Source organism: Stenella coeruleoalba (genome assembly GCF_951394435.1).
Source record: "Stenella coeruleoalba genome assembly, chromosome: 11".
NCBI classification, from domain to species: Eukaryota; Metazoa; Chordata; class Mammalia; order Artiodactyla; family Delphinidae; genus Stenella; species Stenella coeruleoalba.
The window spans coordinates 48184247-48205086 of record NC_137157.1 but is presented as its reverse complement, the minus strand read 5'-3'; the positions used below and the strand labels follow the sequence as shown (position 1 = coordinate 48205086).

Genomic DNA, 20840 nt, shown 5'->3' with positions numbered 1-20840 from the left:
CATAATGCTTAATACCCCAAATGTACTGAGCCCCGCATGTGTGCCTGGCACTGAGCTAATTGCTTTGCACTTGCTATTTGACACATAGTTGATATTATTCCCATTTTACAGATAAAGAAATAGGTTACAGTGGCACCAGACTTTCAACCCAAGGCAGTCTGCCTTTAAAATTTGGTTCACCCTCTCTACCTAGCAGCTTTCCCAAAGACAGCTACAGGGGAGACTTGAATGGGGGGTTTTGAAAAATGAAGAAGAGCAAAGAAAGACAGAAACTGAATCTAAGCTCACACTGCTCAGCCTACCTCAGATTTGTGACTGATTTTGTCACATACCTTTTAGTGTCTCCACTTCAGTCTTTCTTATCTCTCTAGCCCATGGAATTGATGGTATTTACTGCCCCACTTTTCAAGGATAACATGTGGCTCAATTACTTAATTAAGAAAATCCTTAGAGCATCATGGTGCTTAGCTGGCAGATAGGGTTAATAGCCCAAGGAAGGGCTGAGTCCCTCCACCTCAGGTAGTGACAGAAGGCCGGAAATGATGAGGCCAGGTGAGCTGCCCACCCTCCAGAAGCCTTTGCTGTGAGTCTTGAAAGAACAGAAAATAAATGTTGAGACAAGGGAATTGTCAGGTAAATTGATGTGAAGAGTTCAGGTTTTGTTTTCTTTTTCCTTCAAGAGGTGTGCCATGAGAACTCACAGCCCAAGACAGGAGAATGGGTTAAAAATAGTATGACAATAGCCAAATGATGCTTGTCTTATAAAAAGAGCATCATGTAATATTTTACAAGAAGACTGTAGGAAACTGAAAAGTCAGAGCAGTGGCAGGAGCAAACATACTAACACCACAGGATTTTTAAAGGCTCAGAATGAAACCATATTGTGATATCATAAAATAAATTTTAAAAAAGTGTTCCAAAGAATGAAGATTTTTAAACAAAAATGTTTGTCCCTCAGGGTATCAGACATCATCATCTTGGCCTGCAGGGCCCTCTATGGCTTACCTCTCCAGCCGCATCTCTTCTGCCACCGTGAACAGCTCTCTAAAGAACTGCTTGAACTCCTTTTATTTGCTGTCATCCTCTCTAGCTCTTTTTCTCAGACCCTTATTTCCCTTCTCTAACACCTCAGACCATTCAGGGTCTCCCAGTTATACCTTCTAACAGCTCCATGCTAACCTTATTATTATCCTTGTAAATATTGTTGAACATCTGCTTTCCTGCTAGATCTGCTCTCCAAGGGCAGGGTCCATGTCTGCCTTGCTTATTGCTCTACTGCCAACCATAGCACAGTTGTGAATAAATGAATGAATACTGGTGGCCATCTAGGTTTCAGTTGCTGACTTCATGACATGTAAAGCAAACAATGGCTTCTTTAGTCCATGTATCTGTCAGAGTTTAACAAGAGAAGCAGAACCAGTGGGAGGTTGTTGTTTTTTTTTAATTGATCCATTTATTTATTACAAAGAATCGTCTTACACAGTTGTAGGAGCTGACTAAGCAACTCTGACATCCACAGGACAGGCAGTCAAGAAGGGAGATCACAAGCAGGCTGGGATCCCACAAGTATGAATTTTGTAATGAGGGTCTCCTGTGGAAGCCAGAGCTCTTGGTCCTGGAGCTGAATGCATTCACTTGACCCAAGAGTCAGTGAAACTGAAGGAAGAACCACCTGTACAGGCCCAGCTGCTGCTTCACACCAACGAGGCAAATCGGCAGATCAGCAGCAACATGGGTGTTGTCCTAGAATATAGAAAAAGATTCTACAACTTCTCTTCAGCCCTGTTACGTGGACTCTCTGATCCCAGCAAGGGTCTAACCCCTCTTTTTAAATGCTTTCCCTGAGTGTAGGGGCAGGGGATTGGATAAAGCTAGTCACAAGGTCCAAACTTTCACTTATAAGATAAATGAATATGGGGTCGGGGTGTGTGACATACAACATGCTGACCACAGTTAACACTGCTGTATGGTATATTTGAAAGTCGTTAAGAGAGTAGATCCTAAGAGTTCTCATCACAAGGAAAAAAAACATTTACAAAAATTTTGTATCTGTATGAGATAATGGATGTTAACTAAACTTATTGTGGTAATCTTTCTCAATATATGTAAGTCAAATCATTATGCTGTACACCTTAAACTTACACAGTGCTGTATGTCAATTATATCTTAGTAAAACTGTAAGAAAAAAAAGCTTTCCACTGATTAAGACCTAGAACAATCTCCCTTTTGATTAAAGTCAACTGATTCTGAACTTTAATTACATCTGCAAAATCCCTTCACAAGTAGTATCTAGATTGGTGCTTGGTTGAACAATAGGGAGAAGGTATGTGTATGCTACAAAATATCTGCCCGCCTCCCTTTCATCTTCCGGTTTTTGCAAAAGAATCTCCCTTATAGCCCACCATTGCCAAAAACATATTGGAAAGAGAATTCTGGGGGATGTAGTTCAGCCTAGCCAAGTGGGCACATCACAAGTCATATTGTAGGACAGTATCTCCTTAACTTTCAGTTTGACCCTGAAGGAAAGAAATGAGTAACAGAAACTAGTGATATTCAGAAGGGGGAGGGGTCACTTTGCTAGCAGAAGTAGTGCAGAGGCAAAGGAAATGAGCCCATCTGGATAGGAGTGCAGAGCTAACCACCCGAGAAGGGCGTGCTCCCAAGAAGTGCAGGAGGCATAGAGGAGCTCTTATAGACAAAATAGTGGGTGGTAGGCATGTATTCCTATCGAAAGTTGAGGATACTCCATTCCAGCTTTCCAAGCTGGAGTGTAGGTATTCATCAATGAATGTTTGTTGAATGGGTGAATGATTCAATCAAGCAACAAATGAATGAATGCCTCCTTCTAACTCACTGATTAAGAAAAACGTAAGGCCCTATGTGAAACTAGAGTGATAAATAAGACACATTGTCCTCACTTTATGGAGGGTCCCTAGGGATGGAAGGGATGGCAGCTATACAAGGGTCAGACAGCTCAGGCTACAGGCCAAGAGTTCTCTTAAGAAAGGCCACTTGACTGAAAGAGAACAAATTGGCTGTCATCAGTCCCTTGGTGGGCACTAGATACTTCCTTGTTGCCATTTCTGCATTGCCAGAGCCCCCCCCACACAGGACACACAGGTTTTGTGCAGCTTCCAACAGAAAATTAGGAGCCAGAGCTGAGCATCTAGCTGACAGTGACAGTCTGGTGATTACAGAAGCCTAAGTATGGTATATCTTGAATAACCGATGATTGAATCGTGTGCCTTTAAGCTTAGCCTATGCCAAACGCCTCAGGGAAATGTTTAAAAAAAAACTCAGAATTTGCTCACTGGCTTAGAGTGATTGAGTTATGCTGTGGGCTATGGTAAATTCCTCGCATGGCTAAAAATAGATAAAGGGCAGTTCAGTAACCCTGGAGAATTTTATCTGCCTCTTTCATGCATCCAGAGATGCTGCTTACGTAAAGCCAAAATAAGCACAACCAAAAGGGCACTGAGGGAGATGGATAAAAGGTGATGATTCAAATAGAAACCAAGAAAACAAGCAAAGATCAGGACTAGTCCCGGTTGCAAAGATCTGAGCAAGAATTGGGCCTATGAAGATGATCAGTACCTTGAACTTTCTGATAGCTTCTAGAGGGTAATTTAGAACCTCTTCCCAGAGAAAGCCAGAGCCTCCTGCTGTCCTTACCCTACACATGCAGGCACCGACCTTCCTCACAGTCTCTCGGGGGAATTACTCTTCACACTGGCAGAGCACACCCGCCATCCCTCCTAGAAATACTGGCTCCTCCCTGACCTCAGGCAGAGCACCAGAAGGTCAATTAAGAACCATTTTAAAATGTGACTCAAGCAACTCCGCAATAAGCAAAGATATGGAGAAGTTCCAGGAGTTGCCCTTGGCCACGTTTACCACCAAGTTATTTTATTATACAAGTGGTTTTTAAAGGAAATCATTTATCATAAGGTTGCAGGAAAGGTCTGTTTCTGGTCTCAGCCCCCTGTGGAAAGAGTCTCGGATTGGCTGGAGGTAGCTCTAAGAGGCTGGAAATTCAGTTCATGGTCAAGTGTGTCACTGTTTTAAAACATTCTAACAAACCCAACAGCACCATCTGTAAGGACTGCATAATTTGCAAAATTTCTTGCTAAATCAGCTGGCCAAATGCGGAGCCAATTACTTTGGCTTCCGTACAACACCATGCTGCAGTCGGGAAGTATTTTAAGTGGATAATGAGTAGTCTCTTCTCTCAATGACTATATTCAAATAACTTCCACTGCCTAAAATATGCGAAGTTCCCAGTCAAAGCTGCCTCAGGAACCCCTGCCCCTTAACTTAGAGCTTTAATCTTCACAGGGGAGTGTGTATGTGGGGGGGATAATTAGATCCCCCTTCTCCAGCAATATTTTAAAAGGCATTTGTCTAGCAAAGACTTCATACACTTCCCAGCTCACACATACACATATTACAACAGCACACACACGAACACAAACACACACAGCTCACCCTAGTTCTGCGATATGCTAGGCTTATACCCTGCATCCAAGAATGGCAGTCAACTTTTTCCTTTATTTAGTTACAATATCTAAAATTATTTGGGGACTCAAAATGGCCTTTTTTTTCTTAGTGAGGAAATACAGGCAGGAAGTATTTTTCTGCCTTTTTCCTCTGAGAAAAATTGTTATCCATGGAAAATGTTCCTTCTGTGTGTGTGTGTGTGTGTGTGTGTGTGTGTGTGTGTGTAATAAAAGTGGCAAAGCAGATAGAAGTGCCTGATGTGAAGAAACCAAATTCTATACTCTTTGTAAACCAACCTCCATTGCCTCCATCTCTGTAATTTAAGGTATCAATAGACATGCAATAAATGCTTGCTTGTTTGATTTATTAAGTGAGCTTCTCCCCCAGGTTTCTTTAGAATCTTACCACTCCACCTGCAGGCCACAGACACCACCACCAGCATCATGAGCTTGTCAGAAATGCAGACTCTCAGGCCCCACCCCAGACCTCCTAAATCAGAATCTGCATTTTAACAAGATTTTCAGGAGATTTGTAACTACACAAAGGTCTGAGAAGCACTGTTTTGAATACACCTTGATTCTTAACACTGTTAGTAAGTTACTGTCTAGTAAGTTCCGTAACTCCTCCAAGATCATATCTTGCATCAGGGACACTCTTCTGGAGGCTAGTGAGTAAGAGCTGACATTATTGGGCACTAGCCGTGTGCCAGGAGTAGAGGGCACAGAGTTAAAGTGATGCAAGTGACACAGCCAGCAAGGCGTGGGGCTCGGTTGGAGCTCAGTCTGCCTTCTGGGTCCACATTCTCCAGTCACTAGGCTGCTAAGCCAGGTGCTGCTTCTCAGCCGGGGCACTACTGGCATTTGGGGCCTGGCAATCTTGTGGGACTGTCCCACACTCTACAGGACATTTGACATCCCTGCCGCCACCCACTAAGCGCAAGGAGACCTTCAGTATCCTGACAACCTAAGAACCCCCCCACACACACATTACCAGACACTGTGGGGCGGCACTAGTTCACGAACCAGTGTTTTATAGCACTTCCACGTAGTGAATTTGAGAAACTCATTTCCTGGGATTTGTTTCTTTCTTCACCCATTTAACCTTTTTATAAAATTCTTTGACATTTGACATTCAATTTTCATTTCAACAGAAGGCTATAACTATTGAGTGCCTACTGTAAACAGACTAAAAGATAAGATCCTTGCCTTCTAGCAGCTGACAATCTCATTAGGAAAATAAGGTCTTAGCAATTTGAGGCACTCAAAGATTGTCAAGAAATGCCCCCCCCAAAAAAAGAAAAGACCTAGATTCATCTTCTGGCTTTATGCCACTTACTACTTGTGAGCTCACTGAAGTTCTCTAAGTCTCTGTTCCCCCATCTGTAAAATGGGGACATTGTTAAATAATGCTTGTGAATAGCCAACACGGTGCCTGCAGCGTGATATACGCTTAATAATGGTAGCCATGCCCTCAATCACACTTCCTCCAAATCAGTGAAGATATAGGACAAAAGTGAGATGGAGAAAGGATGAAAATGAGCTCACATTTGCACAGAATCTCCTGGGGATTTTTTAATTTCCTCAGTATCATGACTTTCAAAGAAATGCACAACAATGTAAGCCTACAGAAAAGTTGAACTTCCTGCACCAAGGGGCAGAGATGTATTTAAGACCAATCAATGTCTTTAAGAAGCCTGAAGAAATAAATACATGGCACTGCTATGGGACATATTATAAATTTTTATTTCAATTCAGACCTGTCATCTAATTTATTTTCAGCTTCACTAAAATGCCTTTTAAACCCAGACCTGGGCTAAATCACATAGCTCATAAGTAAGTGTACATATAGAAATATATTTTGTTCTTCAATTTTACAAAGTCCACAATTTCAGCATAAAAGAGGACAAAAAAAAAAAAGGATCCCAAAATATCTTAAAATGGCCAAGAAGCTTTTGCTACTACTACTGAGTTAAAATAGCTTACGGCAACATTCTTGTTTCTACTGCTTTTTACTAAAAGGACTATAACACCCAGCGGAAAAGAATAATTAGCAAATCAATTAATCAAGGCCCTATCGACACTCCTCTTGCCACCCCAGTCCCATCTTTGTTGTAAATAAGCTTCCATGGCCTTCATTAGAGTCATTAGCTCTTCGTATGTAAATAATAATGCCCTTGAATTTAAACTGATTAAATATCAGAGAATAATTTCAATCCACCCTTTCTGATCTAGCCAGGATATTGAAAACAAAGAGCATTATTGTCTTACTTAACCTAGCAAATTCAATACAACTGTATATACTTCCGAATCCATTCATTTCCAGATTCACCTTCTCTTCTGAGGACATAAGCTGGAATGCTATCTTTAGTTATCTCTCTCTCTCACTCACTCACTCACACACACACACACACACACACTACAGTAATTAAAGAGACCACCCATTTCCTTCCTGCTAAGTTCCAGGAAGCCATGTTATTTCTGTGGACCATTTCTATTTGCCAACAGTTCTCCAGATCTTTTAAGGGAAAAAAAAACAAACAAACAAACTAGAAGCTACTCTCCAAATGACAGCCAGGAACTCATCTCCTAGTGTCTCCTCCCTTCAGAGGAAAAAGCAAAAAAATGTGTGTTGGTGTATATGTAAGACATACACTCTGAGCATCTTGTTAAAATCCTGAAAGATTTAAAGCCCCACAGTCACTTGAAAGGAAATGTTTGAAGGAGCTTCTAGTCTCTAAAGTTAGGTAGATCCTTTGCATCCTTCCCCTCTTATTTTGTCTCCTCTAATTATCCCTTTTAACTTAATGCTGGTTATTTTTTATCTCTTCCCATCTTCCATCATACCACATTGTTTACAGTTGGTTTAAAAAATAGTCTATGTTTACATATTCTCTCTTCATTTTAACTTCTCAGTGTGTTCCCCTCCTCCATTTACCCAAGGGGAGGGGATGGCTTCTTCTGTCATTTTCCTTCTTCAGTCTAAACAGCATGAATTAGCAATATAATCCCCAACAAACAACTATTTCCCAACTCTTCAACCTTTGGTCTATTACTGTAATACAAGATAGAGATGTATCTCATCCAAGAGTCACATATAGATCATTTTGTTGTGAGACAGGAGGTAGGAGGTCCTTATTTTCTTCTGATTTGGATCCAAGGCAGATATCTTCTGTCACCCAAAAGGGAGCCGAGCAATTCCTCACGCTCTAATCTTTCTTCCCTCCATTCTTGTCCCTCACAAATACCTCCCAGAAGGCCAGATTATTTTGTTAGAGAAGCTCCAAGCTGCCTCAAACCCCAAACAAGATAAAAGCTTTAGCAAGGTTTATGTAACCAACACTCATTTTCCTCATTATGACCAACACAAAAAAATAATCTCCCCTTCCTGCTCCTCAGATGATGCCCTTCACTTCCTGTCCAGGTCAGATTCCGGCACTGGAGGTCCACCCAGGGCGCCACATCCTGCCGCCTTAGAGCTCTCTTCATTTCCTGTGACCTAATGCCCGTTTTCCCCTTGGGCTCGTGTGCTTCTTAGCCTGTCACACCATTTGTTTACCTCTTGCTTGCTCTTTACTCCTTCTGAATTTATCTTCTATATCTGGTTGTCTCTCCTGGTTCTTTGCCCACTCACCAGCCTCAGCCTTCCTTAAAACCAGCTCTTTCACAGAAGTGATTCAGTAGCTAAGTAAGGCTAGAACTTTTTAATATCCTATTGACTCTAGTTTGCTCTATTAGCTTTATGGTGAAAATCACCACCACCTGCAGATTTCTGTCTTTTAAAGGCCCAGAACTTCACAATTAATTAGGAATATTTTATATCTGAATTGTGCTGCTTATCAATTATGAGCCATACCTTTGGTCTTTTCTGTTTTGTTTTGTTTTCTGTTTCTTTTTTACACTGAGCAGGATTGCACCTACCAGCTACCTTCCCTGACCTCCTAGGTTAAATTAGTTCCTCTAGTTATTCTTTCTCATAATACCCTGTACTCTTTATTGTTGTATTTAGGGACAGTGTAAAAACTGTTTGTCTAATTATCTGTTTAATAGTTTTTCCCCAGCAACCTGTAAACTTTATGAGAACAGAGAAAAGCCAGGTGGTTCCTTCTCAAGCTGTCCTCTCTTCTTTCTTTCTGGCTTCCTCACTTTCTGTTGCCAGCACAAACACAGGGCTCAGCGCATAGATGAGCAAGAAATACACATTGAATGCACCACAAAAAAAGAAAAAAAGGAAAATGGTAACTATGAGAGGTGATGGATATGTTAATTAGCTTAATTGTGGGGAATATTTCACAATGTATACATATAACAAACCATCAAGCTATATACCTTAAATATATATACTTTTTGATTGCCAATTATACCTCAATAAAGCTGAAAAGAAAAAAAATGCATACTGAATGGATAAATGAATGAATGATACCTTCTCCCTTTTCCCATCCCCACTCTTTTCCTTTCAGTGCCACACCTCCAACCATGGTGGCAGGTTGGCCCTGGTAGGACCAGAGAAGCATATGGCCAGCCCCTGGTTGATTATGTGGACAACACCTCTGAGATCCTTTCTGGAACAGCATTCAGAGCACAGATATGGTGGTAAGGCTGTGTTTTAACTGCAATAATGCATCTTTCTTTAATATTTTCCAGGAAAAAATAATCTCCCTTTATAAATGCTCTCTATGTCTCTGTGTCAGTGTATTAAACTGACATCTCTGGGCTCTATGGTGACAGATTTTGCCATACATACAGGAAATTCTTCTTCAAACATGAATAGAAGTTGGCAAAAGATCGCTTTTCTGCACTACTTTGCAAAAGCCACTAATGTGGGATGAGTTGCACAATAATAAATTATTCAAGTCATAAATCTGAAGAAATTAGTTCATCATGATCAATATAATCTAAGCGAATTGGTGTGTGGGATTCAATTTTCGTAATATAATTCATTTTAAAATATTCAAATTAAGGGGACTAAAATCATCATGAAAAGTATTGTCTCCTGTTTCTAATAGAAAAATACTACATTTTGGTCTTTATACTAATAAATCTAAATTATGTTCTTCTTCACTTAGATAAAAATTTCTATTTAAAAAAAAATTACATCATGTCTTACTGGTGTTACTATAGCCCTAACTGTTGAAAAATGTTTTAAGAATGATGGAAAGTTAGCTAAGGCCATTTGCTGATGAATTTGAGCTATCTCATCACATGAAAATTTATTTTTTCATTAATTATAAATTGGCAATTTTGAGAACTATCCCATCTAAACCACAAAGAACTTTTCTTAAACTGTTGAATTTTCCAATTAGAAACTCCAGATCATCATTCTGCTCATGTGTCCAACATAAGCTATGTCATTTCCTTAAATTCATTTTTGTGTTCTGTACTTGCCAAGATAATACGTTGCCTCTGACTTTCAAATTCTTCTGTGCTTGGAGAATGTGGTGTTTACATGGCTCATTAAAAGTATATACTCAATCTATAATAACTTTAAATGGAGTATCATCTACAGAAATATAGCAAATCACCCTGTTGTACACCTGTAACTAATATAACGTTGCGATCAACTATACTTCAGTTTTTTAAAAACGTAAAGGCTCAATGAGTCCTTGTCATTTTAACATAGGGTTTCTCAACCTGGGCACTATTGACATTTGGTCCAGATAATTCCTTGCTGTGGGGGCTGACGTGTGCATTGTAGGATGTTTAGCATCATCTTTGCCCTCCACCCACTCTACCCACTTGGTCTCAGCACCTCTCAGTTGTGACAACCAAAAATGTCTCCAGACAGTGCCAAATGTCCATGGGCAGCAAAATTGTACCTAGTTGAGAACCACTGTTTTAATATATTGTTTCCTTCCAAATAAGAAGACATTATTAATTCAATATTTTTAATTCTCCTTTATTCTTTATCAATAATACTAACGACCATTCACTGAACACATACTATGGACCAAATAAGCACTTTATAGTTAGTAATAATCATTAACGCCTCACCACAGAACTATGATGTAGGTATTATTGGCCCCATTTACAGAAGAGGAAGCTGAGGATTGAAAAGTTTAAATAATTTGTAAAGGTACAATTCGGGAACAATCTCAAATCCACTGACACTAGAGCCCATTCTCTTAACTACTGTACCCAGTCAGGTCAAGATCTGTAGGCAGAATTCCCAAGTTCAGGTCCCAGCTACACCGCTTGTGGTCTTGGGGAGATCATATAACCTTCCTGAACCACAGTTTCCCATACCTAAAGAGGTATCACTTATAATTTATATCTCACAGGATGGGGAGGATTTGACAAACTAGCATATGTAATCAGCTCAGCAGTCATAAGATTATTATTATATAAATAAAAGTATATTAATCTTCTGATATACTTTTACTTCAGCAAATCAGCTAGAAAAGGGAAGACAATTTAAACAACATTCCTAAAGGACCAAATATAGTTGTGGCCACTATTTTAAAACCTTACCTCTCTGCTTTGCAGGAATGACAAATTTTAAAGAACTACATTGCTAAATCTACAGAATATTTTATAATAATACTTCCATTTGTGTCTGTTCCTCTTCTTATAAAACAGACATTATAAAAAAATGTGTATTAAAAAAAAACCTAGGGCTTCCCTGGTGGCGCAGTGGTTGCGAGTCCGCCTGCCGATGCAGGGGACACGGGTTCGTGCCCCGGTCCGGGAGGATCCCACATGCCGCGGAGCGGCTAGGCCTGTGAGCCATGGCCGCTGATCCTGCGCGTCCGGAGTCTGTGCTCCGCAACGGGAGAGACCACAGCAGTGGGAGGCCCGCGTACCGCAAAAAAAAAAAAAACAAAAAAAAAACCTAGAATAGATCTATGACCACTCAATGTCATGTCCATTTCCTTCAGTGGCTTTTTTCAAAACCATAAATTTAAATGGTACCTCCCTTGTCTACCCTAATTAAGCATATTGGCAGCAGATAAGTATTCACTTTGCTTTTTCGGACATGAAGTACAGCAATGTGTGCATTTTTCCCTTTGGAACTTGTTTTTCTCTCGTGACAGATTAAATACTTATAAGAAATTTTTAAATAAAAATAAATTTTCATCAGTTTTTAAACAAAGCCCAAAGACAATCTCAGAGAACCAACCTTTGCATTCCAACAGTCCAACTCATCTCCACGCAATATGGCAGCAAGTTCCCAAGCTTCCTTTGGAGATGGGGGAGCCATTGGCTCCCTAAATATGCCAGGTGTTTCTGCCCCAGATTCACTTCTTTAATAGAGCATCAAAATGTTAGCTCCATGGGGGAGGGGGGGCATGAACTGTGGGGGAGGGGGGCATGAACTGTGTTTTGTTAATTGTTACCAGTATCTTAGATAGTGTGTGGCATCTAATATGTGCTCTCAAACTGGTTTGAATCTTTGATCCACCAGTTATAAGCGATGATTCTAGGCAATTGACTTAACCTCTCCAAACCTCAGTTACCTCATCTATAAACTGGAATAATAAGAGTACCTACTCATAAGGATATTACAAATAGCACTTTAAGTACTACTGTTAAAGTATCAGTACTGTGCCGGGCACAGTAAGCACTCAATATATATTTTAAATTAGTTGCCTGTGTCATTGCCTCTGCCTAGAATCTCTTCTTCCCATCCTCCTCTTTATTTCCTGGCTAGTTCCTCTTTTAGGGTCTCAGCTCAAACATGCTCTTCCACTCTGCAGGATTCAAATCCAAAGGTATTGTCCCCAAATTGTCACTCTCACAATCCATTTTAGTAAAGGTTCTTAAGGAAGCTGATGATCCACAAAATGAGACAACCCTTTCACACTATGAGTCTTGGTTTCAGTCACCTCATTAGAACAAAAGACACTTCTATCACCCTATCGCTCAGAAAATTCCAAGGGTTTTAGGAGCTCTATGCCAGGAACCAGGATCAAATACCAAATTTCTTTCTTTTTACCACAGTGACTTATTAAGTTATTGCATCAGTTGAGGATGCTTTGGACAACAAACAAGTAAGAACATGCCTAACTAATAGTTAGCTTTATTTATTTATTTATTTTCAGTATCTTTATTGGAGTATAATTGCTTTACAGTGGTGTGTTAGTTTCTGCTTTATAACAATAATAGTTAGCTTTAAAAGGAAGGATTTAATTTTTTCACAAGCAGGAAATCTGGAGACCTTTTTTGGCTAGTGTTGGTTCAGTAGTTGAGTGTAGGCAGCGCTCAGAGGCAGGGCTATAATTCTCTTAGGCTCTACCTCAGTGATGAGAGGGCTACAGCAGCTCAAACATCAGATCCTCACCCGGCAGGTCTCACGGGGAGAAAATAGGCTGCAGAGAGGGCAAAGAGTTTCTACTTTCTCTCTTCCTTTTATCAGGAGGAAAATATTTCCCAGAACCTCCTGGTATTTATTCATTCATCTGTTCGCACACTCAACAAATATTTATTTAGCAGCTATTATATGCTATGCACTTTTCTAGGCACATGAGATACATCAATGAACAAAATAAACAAACATCCCTGTCTTCATAAAATATATATTCCAGGAGTATTCAGAGACAACAAGTAAACATAACAAAAAAGTTAATTAAATAGCATGTTAGAAATTAATAAGAGCTGTGGATAAAAGAAAAATTTGAGCAGAGTAAGAGGGACTGGGAATGTATTTAAATAAGGTGGCCAAGGACCTCATGAGAAGCGAACATTGGAGCAAAGTCTTGAAAGAGGCAGGGAGCTATGTAGGGGGAAAGCATTTGAGACAGAGGGAACAGCCAGTACTGAGGAGGACAGCTCTGGGATATTCATGGCCCAGCAAGGAGGCCAGTGCAGCTGGAGCAGAGTGAACCAGGGAGACAGTGGTGAGAGACAGGCCCAGAGAGGTATTGAAGGGGTCCTGATCATTTAGGGCCTTGTAAGCCAATGCAAGGATTTCCCCATCCTCCAGAAGAAGGGGTCACCATGTGATGTCTGCACATAAGCAGGATCTGTTAGCAAAGCAGGGGTGGGGGTAGAGGCATGGGGGTTGGGGGAGAATTGCAAGCCAGCGATGAACAGAGTCTGTCTCAGTAATAGGCTAAGTGGATAAAACTCTTTTAATATCACACAGAGAGGTAACTTTGGAAATGTTCTAGTAATTAAGACTTTTTTTCTTTTTTTTAGTAAGACTATTTAAAATCTCACAAGAAAAATTCACCACCATTAAAATTAATGAAGGACTGCATTTTATGCAGAAATTGATTTTTTCCCTTTTCCTGATTATCTGGGCAATTTCGTCTCTTGCCTCAAATCCCAAAGTCTCTGCTCTGTCAGTGGAGACCTGAGACTTGCTGTTACAATACAGGATGCTTTTGTAACTTGACTAATACCCTAGAGCAGTGTAGCGCAGTGATTCAGAGCAGGTCACACCAGCATCAGACTGCCCAGCTGCCTATCCAGGCTTAACGACTTTGTGCCTTAATTTTTCTCATCTGGAAAATGGGAAGGATGACAATAGCAGTACTTAATCAGGTTTGTGGTAGTACATAAAAAGCACTGAAAACCATAGTAGACCCATAGTGTGTACTTATTTATTAATAGCTGGTATTAGTTAGCTGTTATTAAGTAATTTGCCAGGTCACCTAGAGATTTGCTATCTTTGCCGTGGCTGCTGCAGCAAAAACTTCTCATCTGCAAGCATAAAACTATCAGTTCCCTTAACACGGAATTCTGGGAGCTTGCTGGGCTCTGCCTTCCAGCAGCCCTCTATAGATGAATTACTCGGCAGCCCTCGTAACTCTAGGGACATGCTCACCACATTTTTTTAAGATGATGGGATTGATTTTTATCTTTAATTTTTGCTTACAAGTAATTCATCTGTTATGAGAAAAATAACAAGCTCCAAAGGGAAAATGCAGATACTAGTCTGTTCCCGTACTGCCTTCAGTCAAAGGATAAGAATTATCTACCACTGATAAGCTTAATGAGAAACAACTTGCAAGTTATAATTTCAAGTTAGACTATAAATTGAGGTCTAGCTCTACCCATGGTGGTGGTGTTCTAAAATTCAGTTGAATACCTTCTCATTACCCTGTCATATTAGTTGGGACTCTTTCTGATGCAAGTAACTGAAAGCCAACTAAAACTAACTTCGAAAACAAAGGCGGGGGCGTGGGGTGGGAATTTATTGGCTCTTGCAAGTTAGAAGTCCAGGGCATTCTGGTTTTAGGTGTGGCTGGATCAGTCTCAAGGCTCATCTGCAGTTCTCTCTGCCTCCAGGCTTTGCTTCTGTCTGTTGTGCTGGCTTCATTCTCTCCAAGGGAGAATTCATCTAGTATCAAAATGAAGGATAGGGCTTCCCTGGTGGCGCAGTGGTTGAGAGTCCGCCTGCCGATGCAGGGGACACGGGTTTGTGCCCCAGTCCGGGAGGATCCCAAGTGCTGCGGAGCGGCTGGGCCTGTGCATCCAGAGCCTGTGCTCCGCAACGGGAGAGGCCACAGCAGTGAGAGGCCCGTGTACCGCCAAAAAAAAAAAAAGAAGGATAACGAGGAAAAAACATGTTGAGGAGCCCAAAGCAATGGCTACTATGGTAGATAATGTTCTGATTTACACATGATTGTTAATAAAGAAATGAATTAAATAGAGACCTACTCTCTCAAGAAATCCAAATTCTACCCATTATTCAGAGTCTAGGAAGATTTCCACGCCTGCCATGAAGGCTTCTCTGATAACCTCAGCCCCTAGTGATTGCTGCTTCATCGAAACTCTAAAGCATTGTCTGCACGGTTTATTTTGCAAAATAGCATGCATTGCTTTTTATTATTAATTTTATATGTATAAAAATACGGACATGTATATTTTATATCTCCAACTCAATTCTTTTCTTACAACCACGATTATTTTTTCTTATTATAAAAGTTACATGTACTTCAAGTTATACATGGCAGATTGAACACTCATAGTTGTCACAGATTTCTCCCAATCTCCGCTGCCCCAGGCCCAAGTGATGGTAAAAGAATTTTGTTTAAGGCATAAACACACAAGGACAAAGAGAAAGCAAAAGCAACAGAATATTGGAAGCTGGAAAGTCAGTGGCAACTGACTAAGCAAAGACAAGGGACTGAAACAGCTTTGGGAGAAGCACAGACGTAAGCTGCTCTGGGCTACAGAACTCCAGAAAGACTGAGGAATGAGAGCTTCCAGAAACCTCTGAAAGTGGGGGTCCAGGGGGGCCTGAAAACAGAAGGCTTGGCTGAATGCCCATATGAAAGCACTTTGTCCCCCAGCCAGCACTGTACCCATAGGAGCAGGGCAACTGCCCTCCCCAACCTAGCAGAAAAGCAAGTGGGTGGTTTCTCACCTCTCCAGTACCTATGAGCTGGCAGAGGTACTCTGTGGCCTTGGAGGGTTCTGTGCTGACTGTTCCTATGATGGGGTGCTTTTGTGGGATCCTCAGAGCTACCCCCATTGAAGCCTTCTGACTAGCCCCCTAGATATGGGCAGTGCCTCTCTTCTGACCTCTGATTCCTCTCTCTGCCTCTGATCATCCAGAGTCACACCTCCTCTACCAGAGTCACAGCTCTCTTCCGGCCACCTCTTGGGCAGGATTCAAATATGGCTCCATGTAGTTTTGCTCCTATGAGTCCCATGTCTGGACAATGAGAAACACAAGCTCTTGCCAGTAAACATGGATGAAATTGTAGCTTATTCCCCGTGAAGACCTGTCTCCCTCTGCTGTGCCAGCGGGCCGGTGGCTCCAGCCCCCATCTCTTGCCCTCAGTATTTTCAGCACAGAACCAATGACTATCCCTTTGCCCTCAAATGCCACAGGATTTCTGTTTTTCTCTTGAATGGTCATGTTGAAGCCCTGTTGCTTGACTTGAGCAGAGAAGGAAGTCCTCCTCCATTCCCTCGCTGTTGGCTGGGGGGAAGACCATACAGCACACATTGTCAATGCTCTTGGAAGGAATCACCCCTCCTCCTCTGACTCCGCAACCCTTTGATATCCTGAAAGTAGATAATGAACTCACGAAATCAGCTTTAGAGCATCTTCTTTGCAAGCCCAGCACATGTGGTCTAGCATCCCACTTTGAAATATGGTAGTACTTGGCATCTATTTTTTCCATTTCAAACTTTGGGGTCTTAGTGGCAATCGAGGCATAAAAAGAGTTTCATTTTGATAAATAATGATGATGTGTTTTGGCAAGTGCTGTAATAGAAATCCCTTACGCAAAGAAGGACCGCTCCTTTTCCTGGAGTGACTGGGAAAGATCTCACAGAAGACGTAATACTTGAACTGCTTTCCAGGCAGAAAGTATATTATATGCAAAGCGTGACGATACGAGTAAGGCATGCTCTGTGAAGGGTTCAGTGAGGTGAGAACACAGGGTGTATGCTGGGTAATGGTGGATGAACTTCAAAAGCCAGAGGTCTCATGTGCCATGTAGACAGTTTGGCCTTCCTCTGAGTACAAAAGGGAGCTACTGAATGAAAGTGGCCTGGTGAGGAGAGGTCTGACTAGCCCAAATAACCAGGGAGGCCGAGTGAAGGCTGAAATGAAGGGAGGAGAGACAGGAAAGTTGAGCAGATAGGAAGGGATTACAATGGAGACTTGAGGTGGGGGAGCGGTCCTAGCTCTTGGGCCTCCTTCTTGGTTATCTGCACTTGATTATTATCATTTTGACTTACAGAGCATCATTCTTGTGGAGACAGCTCATGTTTTTGCTTAATTTCCCACTGAGGTCATTCTTTGTTTTTAGAAATGCATTTTATGCAAAATATATAGAAAACAAGCTCAGAGTAATGGTTCCAAAAACAGGACTATGTAGCCCCTGAGAAAAAGAAAACCTTCGGGGTGTTGTTTCTAATTCGATTCATCTTTATGAAAAGTCACTTGAGAATTATTTTATAAGTCAAAAAAAGTGGATAAGTCTGCCACATAGCAACCACTTTCCCGACAAACAAAATTCGATATGTCAACATCTGAATTGCATCCACTAATTATTTGCTTGCATGTCTTGTTTTTTGATAGATTATTTGGAAATAATCTTATCCTTGATGCTACTCATTTCTCCTAAACACTACCACGCACATGGACATGTATTATTTTCACTTAAGTGTGGAACTTGTCTCCTGAGAATTCTGAGACAAATAAGAGCTAAACCACATAAATCCAGTCTAGGCCGTGCATTTTGGTTCCTCTTTGAATAATATGTTTCACACTACAAGGCTAAGGGGATCTTATTCTCAACATTATTGTCTCACCCTTGTATTTTCTTAATTGAATTCCCTATTGCCTGTAATAACAGCCTTCAGCAAACATTATGATTATCATATTTATGTTTTCAGTGGGATTATGAGATTTTTCTCAATTAAACATGAAGCAAATTTCAATACTCAAATCTCACTAGAAAACAGAGAGGCTTCTTGTTAAACAATTTCTAAATGTTCTTCCTCTTACCAGACTTGATTACAGATCAGTGTCAGTCACAAACTCATTGGTCACATGAACAAAATACCCCAGGGAGTGTCACCCCAAGTCCTCTATCATCTTATAGGAAGTACCCATGACTAAGCTTAAGTGCTGCTTTCTCAACACCCAACCTCACTGGACTCCTCGAAGGTCAAACTGTTGCCTTCATCTCAGCCTCCTCTGAGCCCCACATCAGGCCTGGCACACAGTAGGCCTTCAATTAATATTTATTATTTTATTGAATTTTAATAAAAAGACAGCCAGACCTCTTAGAAATCATGTCATAAATGGTTTTTTTTTTTTTTGGCTGTGTTGGGTCCTTGTTACTGTGCGTGGGCTTTCTCCAGTTGTGGTGAGCGGGGGCTACTCTTCATTGCGGTATGCGGACTTCTCATTGTCGTGGTTTCTCTTATTGCGGAGCATGGGCTCTAGGCGCGCAGGCTTCAGTAGTTGTGGCATGTGGGCTCAGTATCTGTGGCTTGTGGGCTCTAGAGCTCAGGCTCAGTAGTTGTGGCGCACGGGCTTAGTTGCTTCGCGGCATGTGGGATCTTCTGGGCCAGGGCTCAAACCCGTGTCCCCTCCATTGGCAGGCAGACTCTTAACCACTGTGCCACCAGGGAAGCCCATCATAAATGTTTTGAGGTATTTTTTTTTTTGGAGTTTGCTCACAGTCAGCAATTGTTTTATTGCTTTTACAATAAAAACTAAATCAAGGAAGAATCATTCACAGAAGGGGCACTTGAGTTATTTAAGGCCACTCCATGTCTCTCCCTGGCTCTGCTTTGGTCTTCTACTGAGCCTTTAGCTTTATGCCTTTAGCTTTAAATAAAGAAAGAGAAAAGGAGAGGAAGAAGATTAGAAATATTGGGTCAGCTTTTCCGAGGAGAAAAGAAGTACTACCGTTGTCAGAAACTGCAGGAAACATTTGTTGAGCCTACTAATTTGGGTGTGACTACAGGACCAATTGAATAACTAGGAAAGCGCTGCTTTGGAGAGGACGACCTATGAAGGACAAAGGGGCATAACTTCTAACTTGCTGACTTGTATTAAGAGAGGTCTAAACTATCTAAATAATCATCCAATGTTCCATTTATAATTTAAAAGCAGAACAAATGGTTGTTCATTAATATGTTGAAAATATTCATTTTACTCTGTATATTTGTTTGGGGGAAAATTTAATAATAGAGCATGGTTTAATTTTATGTTTTTACATAGATTTTACATAATCCAGGTATTGGAAAATCAATGTGTATTTATGACAGTTTTATAGAACTCGAGGCATGATTTTACTATGTTAAATTATTTTAGAGGATTACAGTTGTAGCTTTATCTTTCTGACATGTTATTGATCGTGACTGTATTTTATTTGATACTGAGTCCTTGGTAAGCCCTTAATTACAGCATTGTCTCTAGAGGAGAAATGTTCCATTTTATGGAAGACGTGATTTCTAAGAATACAATGTGGCAAAAAAGGGGGACTGACTATAAAATCTAGGAATATATATTTATGGCTATAACGTGATAACAGGAAGTGTCTTAGGAAGGAGGAGACTGGCTAGCAGATTGTAAGAAGGATAACCAGCAAAGACTTTCCAGAGAAAATAGGCCTCAATCTGTTATTTGAAGGAAAGAAAATGAAGATGAGAAGATATGCTGTAGGTGGTTACAGTTATTGTTATTTAATATCTGTTGAGCAGAAAGTGTTTTATTTCTTAGCTGAGTCACTCTACCTACTCCAGTTACACCAGGTAACAGAACACTCATGGCATAGAGAGTGAATGCATTTGTTTTCCTTCATAATATAACAAATCATTATTGATTACCTACCATGACCCAGGCACTATCCTGGGTGTTGGGAAATATAAAGACAATTGTAACTGGATTTTGTTCTCAAAAAGGTCGAAATCTAGTAGGGGAGACATACATGCAGTAAGGTAAATGCTGTTACAGAGATAGCATTGGAAGACAAAGAAGCAGATATTAAATCTATATTTGTGGGCACAAAGAAAGCTTCCAAAGAAAAAGTATGAAAGAATGAAGATGAACACATCCAGAAAGAGGCCCTGCTAGCCTGCCAAGGGCAGCCACCTCTCCCCAACAGGGCCAGCCTCACCCCATCCTATTGCCCTGCCACATGGCGAGAAGAGCATTCATCTAAAGGATGCTAGTGCTCCACAGAGAAGGCTCAAAGCCACTGTGCTTCTTCCCTCCCTAGCACCTCAGCTGGACATCCCTGGTGATCCCATTGGTGACAGACCTGACCCAGCGACAGGTCTGAGCTCTTCCTAGGACTTAGAGGATGGGGCTTGACTACATGTGATGTTTGGAGAAGTCACAGCATTGGACCCCCCCTTGCATCTTTGGAAATAATGAAGTAAGGGTGCAGGTTAGGGCCACTTCTCAGCATCTCATCAATATCCCAGGCACACCCCCCATTCCCTCTCCAATTGTTGCTTCTGTGACCCAGCCCAAAGAAGCCTTATCTCTGCTATTATTCTTTTAAATCTTAATACAAAGATCAAGACTTTTCTAGTTTAACCAAGAATTTGATGCCTTTGTTCTCCTACTCCACCTCTCCTTGTGAAGCAGAGCTGGCCAGATTAGGGTTGGGATGGTGACAAGGTTGGGGGCAGGGAGGCAGGGTTCCACAGGATAAAAGCAGAATGTTCTTCGTTTTGTTTTTAAATCTACTAGTATATCACCCCTCTTGCACAGATGGCTTTGATTGTCTATCAGATGAGGTAGTTGCTGCTGTCCAGAGTTGCAATTGAAGAAAGTCCTTAACATGGTTGAAAACTGAAAATTGAACAGTTAGATCCACACCTGAGGTACAGTACATCATGGGTTAAACAAGCTTTTTATGGGGTGACCTGCAAAATGAAACACCAATTGCAATCAGGAAAAAAAGAGTTCCAAAGCCCGAA

General features: G+C 41.0%; 1 long non-coding RNA gene across 2 annotated transcripts in view; it reads left to right on the top strand.

Annotated features, from left to right (window-relative positions):
* Positions 1-20840, top strand: part of LOC307194951 — a 150027-nt gene that overhangs the window by 96609 nt on the left and 32578 nt on the right. For both annotated transcript variants that reach the window (XR_013830676.1, XR_013830677.1), the window contains exon 3: positions 8954-9086. This is a non-coding gene — a long non-coding RNA (uncharacterized lncRNA). The remainder of the gene's footprint in view (positions 1-8953; positions 9087-20840) is intronic.